Source organism: Cebus imitator, unplaced genomic scaffold (assembly GCF_001604975.1).
Source record: "Cebus imitator isolate Cc_AM_T3 unplaced genomic scaffold, Cebus_imitator-1.0 Scaffold206, whole genome shotgun sequence".
Taxonomy (NCBI): Eukaryota; Metazoa; Chordata; class Mammalia; order Primates; family Cebidae; genus Cebus; species Cebus imitator.
In genome coordinates, this window is record NW_016107521.1 from 1,127,765 (window position 1) to 1,141,933 (window position 14,169).

The 14,169-nt window shown below is 46.5% G+C and overlaps 1 protein-coding gene across 2 annotated transcripts in view; it reads right to left on the bottom strand.

Annotated features, from left to right (window-relative positions):
* The window catches only part of B4GALT1 (beta-1,4-galactosyltransferase 1), a 74,000-nt gene that overhangs the window by 32,846 nt on the left and 26,985 nt on the right, over positions 1-14,169 (bottom strand). The window lies entirely within an intron of this gene.

The window sequence follows — 14,169 nt, forward strand, 5'->3', positions numbered from 1 at the left end:
GACCAACCATCCCCGGAAACCCCCTTCAGCTTGGGGCAAACCCAAATGGTTGATCACTCTATGAAGCACTTGCCTGCCCAAGACCCTCCCTGCCCAGACTCCACTGTAAAATGGAAATAATTTCTACTCAGATTTCCTGATAGGCTGTTGTAGAAATCAGTGATTATGGATGAGAAAGCAGTTTCTCAAAATTCCTGAGGTTGAGACAGCCCTGCCACCTCCCAGCTGCGTAGCCTTGGACAAATGGCTGACACCACCAGCTCTCTGATTCTAGCCTAACTGGCAAAGGGTGTGTGCGTGTAGTGTGAGTGTGTGTGTGTGTGTGTGTGCATACATGTGCACATGCACGTTCAGGACGCAGGTGTGGAGGGAGTGAGCCTCAAAGTGGAAGGTAGCAGGAGTGGCATGAATGATCATGTCTCAGGAAGAGACTCAATGGAAGGTGAAAACCAAGCTCTGGGAGGGATGGAGGCAAAGAGACCCCAGAGGAAACTGAGGGAAAAGAAAAGACATAGCTGGAAAGAGCACAGAAGAATGCTTAGTAATAGAGGGGATAAAGTAACAAAGAGGAAGAAGTCACAAAACAGCAGGGATGACTCCCAAGTTTCTGGCCTAGAAGAATACGGATGCAGATGAGGGAAGTAAGCTAGTAAGAGAGTGCTTGGCTCAGAAGAAAAATGGATGAGGTGCAGATTGTGGATTGTGAGGTAATGGTAGGTGGGAAGAGGGACAAGGAAAAGGTCATATACAGGGTATATGGTACATATGGTGCAGTCCAGGCAACATAGGGAATCAAAGGTCTGCAGAGAGTATGGGGAGCCTGGGTTCAAGACTCCCTGCAGACCAGACTTCCTCAAAATGGGTTCCAGAAAACATTAGACCCAGCAAGATGCTTAACGGAAAAACATCGCCCATGGTCAGATTAAGAATGGGGATTCTGCATATTAAATCCTGCTTCTGCAAAGTCACAAGACACACCAAAGGCTCTGAGAAGTTGCGCGGCCAAAAAAAACCCCTTCGTTATATTTAACCCACCATTTCCCAAACGTATTTGGCTACAGAGCCATTTTGCCAGGGAACACACCTTGGGAGCTATTACTCTAGTGTAACCAGCTTCACCTATGAAGCAAACAAGCCACAAGAACAAAGGAAGGAACCTAGAGAACAGGTGAGAACACCAACCACAAGTGCAGATCAAAACCTGAAACATGCCGATGAGAACCCACCTAAGGCCAGCGAACAGGCCTCAGCCTGCCCTGTTTAGCAGTAATGCATGGTTCTCCAAGCACCCCCTAGTCCCAGAATCACTCACCCTTCTGAATTGAAGAGCCTGAGAAAAAAACCTGTGGGCCTGGTTCCTCTCACCAGATAGCTGCCACTTCCATACCCTTCCCCAGTGCACATCTTACACCTTCCCTCCCTTAGTAGCTGACCCAGGTCCACCATCACAGGACCTGTTCCCACTAGTTTGTTTTCTTCTGAGACACAGCCCTGAACATATTACTTTCCCACTAAAACCTCCAATAGTTCCAAGGCTGTGTGGCCCTGCACAGGGAAGGCCAAGGCCCATAGCTGGGCAATAGGCCCTTCAATCTCAGCTCTGTTCATCTCCCTCCCCATCCCTTAAGCCATGTCTGTCCACACTTTTCTCTTTGCCAGAAATACCCTTCCCATTCTCCAGCAACCTTTTTCCCATAACTAGCAAACGTTTGCACTGAGACAGGCCTCAGTCAAGCTTGGTCCTTTTGCTCTCTGCACTATCACAGAGCTCAGGCAGCAGACCCTCGGGGGCAGGGAAGGAGATCCTCAGATATCCAGAAGCCCTGCTCCCTCCCTGGCCACGCACCTCCCTCCTGGAGGGACAGAGGCCTTGAAGCTCAGTCCCTTGTAAGACTGGCTGCTGAGCCAGCTCCTACCTCCCAGGGTGCCCTGAAGTGAGCAGGCTCTGTGCTCTTCAGAGAAGACCAGGATTCAGTCAGTGGTCACCTTGGACAAGTTTTTCCCAAATCTAACACCAGAATTGCTTGAGGAATCGACTACAAATACAGAATCTCGGCCCTTTCCTTAGAGAGTCTGCGGATTTTGGGAAGGACCTAAATGGCTACCCTAACAAGAAGCCCAGATGATTCTCACTGGGCAAGCTGGGCAGTAGGGCTCTGATGGGCATCTCTGATGTCAAGCTTTAGGGCTTTCGGGCAAAGAGGGCCCTCGGGGATTGCCACCATTTATACCTTTCCCCACAAGGTTGGCTAGGCCTGGGCTGCCCAACTCCCAACCCTGGGCAAAGCCGCCTGTGGGACCCTGCTGCACAGTGAACTTGTGAAAAACATGAAGAAAAGATCTGTCACTGGGTTCTTTCACTTCAGAGGCCCCCACAACAGCTGCAGCCCCCACTCCACCTTTGGTTCTGAGGATGCTGCTAAACATAACCCCATTTTGGGGAACCCAAGAAGCACCTGGGCTGTCATCCTGCCAACTTGCTTACAACTTCTGAAACCCACCCAGAAAACAGGAATTCACACGTGGCCTGGCTCACTTCCGTGGGACGGACACCTGCAAGCTGGAAAGTGTCCTGGTGTTGCCCCATCATGGGTTTCAGAAAGGTGGTCCTAAAGTCAAGAGCCCTGCTCAGGAGAAGAGATGCCTGGGCCCTGGCCCAGCTCCACCAGTGACTTTCCAGATGATCTCTGGCATCCTGAGTGGAGAGCATAGACACTCTCAAGGCACTGGTTTCCTCATTTGTAAACTGCAGGGATTGGACTGGTTGATCTCTAAGGTCTCAGAACGTCCTGACACACCCAGTGACACTTGGTAAACCAGGAGGAGCAAAGGGATCCAAAGCAAGATCTTAGACAAATCCTTGCTCTCACCTTCCCTGCCCTCAGCATGAATGTCCAAGCAGACAGGAGAAGTGGGTGTCCTGCACAGGAGAGGTAGAAAGAAGCCTTGTTCACCATGTGTCACATTCACCTACGTCTCTTCTTACCTTGCTACCCAGGCTTTCTCAGCCTCTTTCCTGGATGTCCATCTTTGCCCCCTTCTCTCACTCTCCCTAAACACTCTTCCTTCTTACTCTCACCCAGGTCTTTGGTTTAAGCACGTGACAGTTCCAAAACCTCTGTTTCCATCCCACGGCTCTCTCCTGAGCTCACAGCCAATAGGACATGGCTAGCCGTATGCCATGGACACCTTAAACTCAACCTGCCCCAAATGGACTCTCATGCAACCCCACCACCATCACCTTCTGCAGCCAGACCTACCTCTCCTCAGGATTACCTCAGCAACTGACACCACTGTCTCCCTAGGGTAGAAGCTGATACCCAGGTGGTCCATCTTCTATTCCCCCTCCTCTTCCCCAACCCCAACACACACACTAACGCTCTTTCACCCCCACAAACACACATGCCCACGCCCACTCCCTCCCATGCAGGGGGCGTCCACAGCATGCGGACAATCCACAGAAGGTGATGGAGGACCAAACAAGAGAGTCATTATTCTGAAATGTTTGTTAAATGCAAATTCGCCCTGTGATATGTGTCAAGGTCACTTTCTATTTGTTTCCCTTGATACTTTCTGGGTACCTACTGTGTGCCAGCCCCAGGAGGAGTGGGTTGAGGCAGGGAGGGAGGATGGATTAGACAGATCCTGCCTTCCAGGAGCTCCCTGCTGAACATGTGGCAGAAGCTAAATGAAAATTACTCTGGCTTAAGGATGGCCAAGGAGCTTGCTCCTCCAATGGCTCTGCGCAGAGCTTTCTCACTGAACAGCCTCTTCTCATTCTCCTGCTCCCTTCTGTACTCTCTGCCCCTTGTACAGCCTCCCATCGTGCTTCCAACACATTGAGACACCTTGACCCCTAATCCTGCCCTTCTTGCCCAATCTGGCAATTTTTTCTCCACCTTCTCTCTCTGAAGCCTCCACAACTCTGAGGTTCTTGCAGCTCACACCTCTGAGATGGGACAGCAGACAGCAGCCCCAGACCTGGAGTTAAATGACTAATTGGGTCAAGTGCCAGCCAAGAGGCTTCCAGAGTGCCCTGCACACCTCCTGCCACACTGCAGGGGCCATGCTCTGCTACACACGTGGCTCTGTCCCAGTGAGAAACTCCAGAGAGTTCAGACTCCAGGAGGGCAACGACTAGCTCTGTTCAGAATCATGCAGACCTGCTACCAGGTCTAAGAGCCATTCCCTGGAGCTGCAGAGAGAGGTTCTGGGAGGAGGCAGAGGGCCGAGGGCTTCATGACAGTCCTCAGGCTGAGCCAAGGCACCCTTGCTGTGCGGCGCATGGCGTGTGCTACCACGGGCTCTCGGTCCCGCTGGGCTGGCTTGTGTGTTTTCTTGGCTTGGAAGCTGGGAGGCAGGGTTACGTAAGCAGATGAGCAGATGTAAGCTGTCCTCGGCTCCCCTAGCTCAAGCCCCGCCACGTGGGCCTCTCGGCTGGGAGTCCAGGTCATGGCCTTGCATGTAAATCGCTCAATAACTTCAATGTGTGAGCTCAACTCAGACAAATTCCACTACTCCCCTGCCTGGCACAGCAAACCCAAACACATGCATGCCCTTCCATCAAAGGCCCTGCTAATCTAAGCCAACACCAGGACGGACTCCTGCCTGGTTTCATGCTGGCTGAAGCACTAGTTCAATCCTTTAGACTCAACAAAACAGGCTGAAACATCTAGTCACTGCTTGTCAACTGATTGGCCAGTAGGTAGAAAGAAGACTTGGCCTGATGCTTTATTGTGACAATGTTTCACCAGCCTGGGAATGAAATCATAAAAGTAAAGACCACATAGGTGGTTTTTCATTAAACTAAAGGTAATCAATGTACAGGAATGCCCTTTCTTCCCAGATTAAGTGCTCCTTATTCTTTGAATATTAAAATGTCCTTTCTCTTATGAAATGATCATAGATTTTCATGCTGGATTGATTTTTTTTTAATTTAATTTTTTAAAAAATCCTTCCTTGGCAGCCACGGGTCAGTCCTCTAAGTTTCTTTTGAAAATTTCCTGGACAGGAAATTCAAGTATTCAGGAAACATTTGAGAGCACGTGGAACTTGGCAGTGCCTAGAACTCAGTGATACTGAAAGTTGGGATGTGGAATTTCTTCCCGGGTCTCAGACCTGACAGTACACTGCACAGCCCCTCTTCACAAACCATCTCCCCCACCAGTGCTGTTCCACAGGCTCAGGTGGGTGGGCCGCTTCTCTCTGTACCAGTCTTCCAAAGGCCAGGTGCGTACCACCAAATTCCCCAGCTTGAGAAAAGATGTGCTTGCAGCATTCTCGTGAAATCACGGTGCCCCTTAAGGCCCCCTAGACTAGAAATGAGAAGCATCATTTACTGTACCTGGTTCATTCATCATTCTAGGAGGAGCGCAAGCTCTCTAAGTCTCCAAGGACGTCAATATCACCAAATCTACCAGCTGTCTGGCCTTAGCTCAAATATCACCTCCCCTAGGAAGCCTTCTCAGACCATTCAAGGTTGGTTCTTAAGCACCTCACCCACATCCCCTAAGCATTCACAGCACCACATCCATTCATATTCAAACATGTACCCAGTTAGTATGTATCATGTGCCAGGTGGTACAGGGCATGTGGGACGGCAGGGCGAGCAAGTAAAGAAGAGGTCTTTGAGGCTGGGTGTGGTGGCTCATGTCTGTAATCACAGCACTTTGGGAGGTGAAGACAGTTGGATCACCTTGAAGTCAGGAGTTTGAAACCAGCCTGGCCAACATGGTAAAACCCCATCTCTACTAAAAATACAAAAATTAACCATGTGTGGTGCTGGGCACCTGTAATCCTAGCTACTTGGGAGGCCGAGGGAGGAGAATTGCTTGAATCCAGGAGGCAGAGTGAGCCAAGATCACAACGTTGCACTCCAGCCTGGGTGACAGAGCAAGACTCTGTCTTAACAATAACAAAAAAAAAGAAGAGGTCTTTGCCCCCAGGAGTCAAGGAGACCAGCAAAGCCAACAAACAGTACTGGTGTGTGTGACAGGTGACAAGTTGAACTGACACAGAGAAGGGGAATCAACTAGGGGCCAGGGAAGAGAGTCAAGGAAAGCCTTGCAAAGAAGCAGTTACTCCATCAGGGCCCCTCAGTCCTCTTGGGAGGATTCATCACAGAGTTGTGTCTACTTGGCTGCCACGGGAGTATGCACATGGGAGTATGCCAACAAATCCTAGCTGTGTGGGTGGCACACAGCTATCCTCTCCACTTCTCTGCCGCCAGCACAAGTAACAAAGGTTTCCATAAACCTATAAGAAACCTTGACAGAAAAACGGGGGATGGAGAGCCAACAGAAGGGACTTTCAACTCTCATGTGAAGCAATTCTGAGTTTCAAAATCTAACTCATAAAGTCTTCAAAGGTACAGGAAATGATTTGTTTCTTTCTTTTTTTTTTTGAAATGATTTGTTTCTTATATCAGATGTTTGTGGTACTTTTCTTTATATCTTCAGTTATATATTTAAACTTGAACAATGAATGTTTTAAAATATGACCCACAGATGGGAAAGGTGACCCCCTCCCTAGTCCCATTCCTAATAAGGTAGTATTTTCCAAAATAAAGATTTCACAACATAGAAGCCAGTGACCAGCAAACAGGAATGTTCTATTTTTAATGCTGACATCATGTGTCTTGGGCATACCACTCACAAAACACAAGTTCAATACCCACTGTTCTTTCTGCCAACTCACCATCCAAGCCACTATTAGGTCCCAGGGAATGAAACACTTTTTTCTTTTTTTTTTTTTTAAGAGACAGTATCTTGCTCTGTCACCCAGGGTGGAGTGCAATGGCATGATCATCAAACTCCTGGGCTCAAGCAATCCTCTCATCTCAGCCTCCCCAGTAGTGGGACTACAACACGCATCACCACAGCCAACTAAGTGAGAAACACTTTTTCAACAGGAAACAACACATCTGTGGTCTCAGTACCCTGAATTTGGAGACAGAGAGAAAAACAAAGAATTTGCTAAAAAAAATAGGCCAGGTGTGGTAGCTTACACCTGTAATCCCAGCACTTAGGGAGGCCAAGGTGGGTGGATCACATGATGTCAGGAGTTCAAGGCCAGCCTGACCAACATGGTGAAACCCTGTCTCTATTAAAAATACAAAAATTAGCTGGGCGTAGTGGCACTTGCCTGTAATCCCAGGTACCAGTGAGGCTGAGGCAGGAGAATCACTGGAACCTGGGAGGTAGAGGCTACAGTGAGCCAAGATCACGCTACTGCACCCCAGCCTGAGCAACAAAGCAAGACTCTGTCTCAAAAAGAAAAAATAATAATAATAAATAAAAATAAAGGAGCCTGCCAGACGAGATCCACAGTGCAGAGCCTACGTGGCCAAGTGGGAAGCCAGACCAATTGGGCACAGTGGGGCTAGTTGTTCATCCATTCATCTGGGCTCAGAAAGTCTTGCCACATGCCTGAACTGCCACACTTCATAGTTCTTCTAAAATGTAACTTAAAAGTGACCTCGTCAGCAATGAACCACTGACCTCAGTGGAGCTGCCACTTTTCATGCCTTGCTCTCTCCCTCATTAAAGTCCCACTCAACCTTCAAAGGCCAAGCACTCAATCTTGTTTTCACAATGCTGGTGGGTTTCCATCTATTGCAGTGGCATTCACGCTGTGGAGTGCAAGAAGAATCATCTATGGAAGTATGTGAATTTGTGGATTCTTAGGTCCTACTCACCAGATTGATTTGATAAGTCTGGGGGAGGGGCCCAGGAATTTGCATTTTAGCAAGCACTCTAGGTAACCGTAATTTTGATGCTATTCCCTGGACTACATTTTGAGAAACGCTGGTTTACAGGTTCACTTATTAACTACCACCTCCCTCCCACCCCCATAAAACTATTTAAGAGTGAGGTCAAGAAAAACAACTCACACTCAGGAACTACTGTGTATTTTCCTCTCTAACAAGGTATAACACATTAACATGTTTTGCTTTCAGCTTTTGCAAACAGTCAAGTATAATAACTATGCTGGGATCCATGGTTTGCCCGTGGTGGGGCAAATATCTAATTTTTTTTTTTTTTGGAGACCGGGTCTTGCTCTGCACCCCAGGCTGAATTGCAGTGGTGCCAGCTCACTAAAGCCACAAACTACTGGGCCCAGGTAATCATCCTGGGCTGTGGTCTCAGCCTCCTGAGTAGCTGGGATCACAGGCATGAGCCACGCAGCTCAGCTAATTTTTAAATTTTTTGTAGAGATAAGGTCTCACTTGAGATGTTGCCAGGCAGGTCTCAAGCTCCTGGTCTCAAGATATTCTCCTGTCTCGGCCTCCCAAAGTGTTGGGATTACAGGCATGAGCCACCGAGCTTGGCTTAATATCTACGTTTTCACTCTTCCTCAGTCTTAATTTTCTAAGTTCCATTTTCTCTTTTTCTGATTTTAAATTTATATTGGTCCTTTATTTGGTATGTGTTCTTATAAGCTACCTCAAAAACTTCTGAAAAGAGGTAAAGCAACAATTTTTTGAAGTTCAAACCAAATGTCATCCCCTCTTCAAATCTTTCCCCAGTACCCTCTCGGGACCAATCAGTCCCCACTCCATATGCCTGCAACACCCTTCACAAATCTTGGCTGGAGCCCCGCAGCAATGAGGCACCAGCTGACCTGCCCGCTTCCTCCCTTAGACATCTTGAGGGCAGGGGTTGTGTCCCATTCCTTTCTATGCCTGGGACAGTTCCTGGCAGCAGGAGCAGCAATCGTGTGCTGACCCACACAGCACCTGTTCAACTAAGAAGTGAGAAGTTGAGCTCACAGAGCTGGGAGCCATCTTGCCTTTGATGTTTTAGAATCTAAGATTTTAGTCCTAAATTACAGTTACAATCAAGGTGCGGCAAAAACACTCTCATTTCTGCCAGACAAGGTCTTCACAGCAAACCTCGGTGGCCAAGTGGGAAACTGGACCAACTGGGCAGCTTTCCATTCATCTGTGCTCATGAGGCCTTTTGTTTCTAGGTTTAGCACCTGATTCATGAGCTCCAGCCACCACCACCCCACCCCTTCTAGCACCTTATCAATTTTAAAATAAGTTTTCTCCAGGCTCTAGGCCTAGCATTTGACACTCTGTGGCAATGGATGGCCTAACCTCCTAATAAAAATGTTGCATTTTCTTAGGTAAGCCTCACATAGCCACACCAAACAGGCTCTTCACCAAATGCCACTATTTCCCTAAGAGAATAACCCCAAAGCTCAAAGTCTTACATGGGTCACAAAATCACCAGAAAAACCTCAGGTGGTCACTTAGCCCAGGATGGTGTCACCAAGGGTATCGAGGCCTAAATCTAAGGAAGTAATGCCATGATTAGAGTCCGCCACATTGAAGGGCCAGGATCCACCTCAAACCAGACCCTAGAGAATCCTGGCAGACCATGGCTAAAGGAACCTTGGTAATTATGTGTTGGCCCCATGGTTACACAGGAAAGAAACTGAAGGCCAGAGATTGACAGACTTCTTCAAGGAAACTCTTGGATTGGCAAAAAAGCGGTCCTAACTTTCCCTTAATCTTCCAGAGTTCTGATCTTCCTGGATGCAGCTACACAGTGAATAGCAAATCACAGCACACATGCCTCTACTCTCCCTACGCTATGCCCATGGGGATTGTGTCTCAGAATCTTTCCCAATTTAGGGGCCCAGGGGGCCTCTAACTGATGGAGGTGGCATAAAAGTGAATCTTATTTGACGTCATCGACCTAAACCATTCTCAAGCATTACTTCTAAACCATATGTGGTCACAGATCCACAATTCTGTGGGGCACTATAAGCAAGGAGAGGACAAGGGGAAACCTCTGGGAGACCCCAGAACAGGCAGCATGACAGTTCCACTTCTGTCCAGTGGGGAAACCACAGAAATGCAAGGCCTTGGGGTCAAGAAAGAATGACTAGAGGTCACTCTTTAAAGCCCAGTAAACAGGCTCCCAAGTGTTTGGCCTCTGGAGGAAAAAGTCCCAAGAGGAATTTCTGCTTTCTTTGGTCCTCATCCAAAGGCAGATTCCGCCTTCTTACTCCCTCCACTGGAATTTCTGGTAACTGTGCCTGCCCACAGTTATCACTACCAGGAAAAGGCTCTAAGGCCTACTAGCCTGCAAACCCCATATTAGCCCCAGGAAGATCCTGCTGTGTATCTGTCCTTTTAGAACCAGCGTACTTCCCAAAGGGATGATTTTAGCTTCTCAGAAAGGATTAGAATGGTATAGATATCTGGCATTTTATTTTAAGACTTTCACCTCCAGGCTGGGGTAGCCACCTGCCTCTTCCGGGCTCTCCTCTCAACCTGGAGCTAGTCACTAACAAGTAGCCCAGGGCCTAACAAGTAGCCCAGGGCCTGCCACTGGAGAGAACTCCAGAGTCACACTTACCACTACTCCCTCCAGGGTCCCATGCTTCACTGCCAGGTCAGGATGCTGGTGAGGATGCTTTGCTCTGCACCTCCTTAGGCCATTTGTTAGAAGAGATTTAGACATGACACACAGTCTACAGAAACTAAATGCAATTTTCTTTTTTTTTTTTTCTCTGAGACAGAATCTGGCTCTGTCACCCAGGCTGCAGTACAGTGGCGCAATCTCAGCTCACTGCAACCTCCACCTCCTGGGTTCAAGTGATTCTCTTGCCTCAGCCTCCGGAGTAGCTGGGCATACAGGCACGTGCTACCACACCAAGCTACTTTTTGTATTTTTAGTAAAGACGGGTTTCGCCATGTTGGCCAGGCTGGTCTTGAACTCCTGACCTCAGGTGATCCACCCGCCTTAGCCTCCCAAAGTGCTAGGATTACAGATGAGAGCCACTATGCCTGATCCCCAAATGCAATTTTCAAGCGAAGGCAACACAGTAGGAAGGAATCATAGGCCAGGTTTCGAATCACTGCACCACCTCTAAAAAGCTACAGGCAAGTTTTGTTAACTTCTCTAAATTTCATTGGTGACAGCATAGTTCCTAACACACAATAGGCCTATGCCACACATTTGCTGAATAAATATATTAATAATACTTGCATGCAGACCTCACACTCTAAGAGGCAGATAAGTCGTTCTTTTTTTTTTTTTTTTTTTTTTTTTTTTTTCTTGAGACGGAGTCTCTCTGTCATCCAGGCTAGAGTGCAATAGGCTATCTTGGCTCACTGCAATCTCCCCTTCCCAGGTTCAAGCGATTCTCAGCCTCAGCTTCCCAAGCAGCTGGGATTACAAGCACCCGCCATCATGCCTGGCTAGTTTTTGTATTTTTCTAGAGATAGGGTTTCACCATGTTGGTCAGGCCGGTCTTGAATCTTGAACTCAGGTGATCTGCACATCTCGGCCTCCCAAAGTGCTGGGATTACAGGTGCGAGCCCCCATGTCCGGCCAACTCATTCTTTTTTATTTTTGAGATGGAGTCTTGCACTGTCACCCAGGCTGGAGTGCAGTGGTGCATTCTTGGCTCACTGCAATCTCCACCTCCTCAGTTCAAGCAATTCTCCTGCCTCAGCATCCCAATTAGCTGGGACTACAGGCGTGTGCCACCACGTCCGCTAATTTTTTTGTATTTTTAGTAGAGATGAGATTTTACCATGTTAGCCAGGATGGCCTCGATCTCCTGACCTTGTGATCCACCCACCTCGGCTTACTAAAGTGCTGGGATTACAGGCGTTAGCCACCACACAGGGCCCCGCAAGTCAATCTTAATAAAGAGAATTCAGTAAAGGATAAGGTGTCATAAAAACAGATTGTTTGCTGAGGAGGGTTGGCACAGTTCAGCTATACCAGCATACCTAACATATGGAAGAACAAAGGGTATTAATTTAGTTACAGAAAAAGAAGAGTGCTGATGAGAGAGTGCACAAAACAGTGGGAAAAAGAGTTTTATGTTCAAACAAAATACAGCATGAGCAAAGTGAACACAGATGCAGGAGGCTGAGGTGGAAGGATTGCTTGAGACCAGGAGTTCAAGAGTGGCCTGAGCAACATATTAAGACTCCCATCTCTAAAAAATAAAATAAAATGAGCCAAGTCTGGTGGTGCACACCTGTAGTCCCAACTACTCAGCAGGCTGAGGTGGGAGGATGGCTTAAGCCCAGGATTGTGAGGCTGCAATGGGTCTTGATCACACCACTGCACTCCAGTCCAGGTGACAGAGCAAAACTCCAACTCTTAAAAACCAAATAGTAAATAAATAAGTAACAGATTCAGAAGATATCTGCAATGCCTGAGACCAGCAAGGGATTAATATCCAGAACGTATAAGGAATTCCTGCATATCATCAAGAAAAATATAAGAACGCCAGTAAAAAATAGGCAAAGGATAATAATGAATAAGCAATTTACCACAGAGGAATCCCAAAGACCATCAAGCATATGAAGAAATGCTCCAGCTCATTAGTAATCAGAGAAAAGCAAGTTAAAACAAAGAATTATCCCAGCACATCTATTCGTTTGGAAAAAATAGGAAGGTGGTTAATGCTGATTATTCACGGAGACACAGAGCCTGTCATGTTCTGCTGCTAGAAATGTAAACTGGGGCAGCCATTCTGAAGCAGTGTCTGGCACCCCCGAATCAACATAAGCATGCCCACACATGCCCATAAAGGAAACGTCTAAGGATGTTCCTCATAGTAATACTTGTGAAAGTCATGCTGGAGGCAGTCCAGGAGGCCCTCATTACAGAAGGGAAAAAGAAACACTGGGATGGTTAACTATCACGAGGTATTACTCAGCAGTTAGAATCAACATGCTGGACATACACACGGCAACGTGGATGGACCTTAAAAACAAAGGTGCACACTTGGCACCCAATTCTTGTTTTCTAATTATGACTCTCTACTAAAAGAAACTAGAGCTCATTGGAGAAATGACTGACTCTAAGGCTGAGTTGGGGAAGAACAAGGGGACCCTGGAACTTCTTGCTGAGCCTAAAAGTTAAAGAAAAAATTCTCAAAGAATAATAGGATATGTCCAAAGAAAACAGGCACCAGGAGCCTCTAAAGAGGAATCCCAAACACCATGCCCCATGAAGGGGATCTTATGGTCAAATCTAGGATAGTCTGAACATCAGAATAAACAATAACAGTAAAGGATTATGATTTATTTAAAGAAGTAAGAATCCACAGGTCTGTATTAACATATGAATTAACAGGGGAGAAGGGTAAGCTCTTCCTTATAGAAGAACGGTAATTAACATAGAAGGAATAGTGGAGTTAGAAAATCGCCAACTACCATAATAACTGATTCAGGCAAAAATCATTTGTAGATGGTAAAACCCAGTGGATAAAGAAAACAATGAAGGATAAGGAAAACTTTTTTTAAAAAGGAGATGAAAATTTGAGGAATAACAAGATATTTACATAATCTCAAAGTATATGCCCATAGGATACATTTTTAAAAAATTTATTTATTATGTATTTATTTTTCAGACAGAGTCTCACTCTGCCACCCAGGCTAGCATGCAGTGGCATGATCTCAGCTTACTGTAACCTCCACCTCCCAGGCTCAATCAAGTCTTGTGCCTCAGTCTCCTGAGTAGCTGGAACCTAAAGCCCACCACCACGCCAGGCTAATTTTTTGTATTTTTTATAGAGATGGGGTTTCACCATGTTATGTTGGCCAGAATAGTTTCGAACTTCTGACCTCAAGCAATTCATCCACCTCAACCTTCTAAAGTGTTGGGATTACAGACATGAGCCACTGTGTCCGCCCAGATACTTTTAATTTAAAATGGTAAAATATTAACTATAATGGAGTAATGGCAAATACCACTATTATGAAATGCTCAACGTTCACACTGCCCATAAGGAACAAACTGACAGTGCAGGTCTGTAGATCTAGAACTCAGCATCGTTTCAGCAGTATGCCTGTCAAAAGTGAATAGCCTGAATCTGATCATGAGGAAACAAAACATCAGACAGATCTAAATTGAGAGATCATCTACAAAATAGCTGGCCTGTACTCTTCAGCAATGTCACTGTCATGAAATCTAAAGGATTTGGGAATTATTCCAGATTATGAGACACTAAGAGACATTACAACTGAATACAACACATGGTTTTCTTTTACCATTCAGGCTATTATTATTCAGGCACCTGACAAAGCCTTCCTAAGGCCTGTAGATGACATAGTAGAAATGTTTCAGTGTTGATTTCCTGATTGTTAATTGTATTATGGTTATATATTATATTATTATTATTATTATT